General features: G+C 46.4%; 1 non-coding gene across 1 annotated transcript; it reads right to left on the bottom strand.

The window, feature by feature from the left end:
• On the bottom strand, positions 1-138 carry LOC122897384. Its single transcript, XR_006382522.1, has one exon. It is a non-coding gene; the product is annotated as a U4 spliceosomal RNA (small nuclear RNA).
• Between the last annotated feature and the right edge of the window lie 412 nt (positions 139-550).

Raw genomic sequence — 550 nt, 5'->3', positions numbered from 1 at the left:
TCTGGTCTGACTTACATTTATTCTTCTTCGAAGACTTGGCTCAAACATGGCATCATCTTCTCCGAAGCCTTCTTCAATTAGCAATAATCACGCCTCGGATAACCCTCATTGGCTACAATACTGCCACTGCGCAAAGCTCGAAGCCTTCTTCAATCAGCATTCCCACCTGCCTTCAGCGGGGTTGTATCCCTCTGTGGTGCTTCCCCCACACCCTGTCCACATCTCTGGTTCTGTCTTTATGACATTGCTATGCCATTGTCTATCGACGAGTCCATCTCTCCCAATACACCGAATTCCCTGTGGCCAGCAACGCTGGGTGTTCATCACTGATTCTCACCATCCAGTGTAGGAGATGTCCCATCTTTCCTTCATTCCACAGACTGCATCAAAATCATTTATGGGTAGATCTCCTAAGAGACAGAGGTCAGAATCTTACTCATTTTTCCTCCTGGGTCAACTGGGGTTCCTGGGAACAAAATCTACCTGTGTTGATTTAAATACACAAGGATTTTGCTAAAAGCAATTGGATAGCTCGCTGAACCAGTAGGGA

The sequence above is a fragment of the Neovison vison genome, chromosome 1 (assembly GCF_020171115.1).
Source record: "Neovison vison isolate M4711 chromosome 1, ASM_NN_V1, whole genome shotgun sequence".
Lineage (NCBI taxonomy): Eukaryota > Metazoa > Chordata > Mammalia > Carnivora > Mustelidae > Neogale > Neogale vison.
This window is presented reverse-complemented; position numbering and strand designations above follow the sequence as displayed.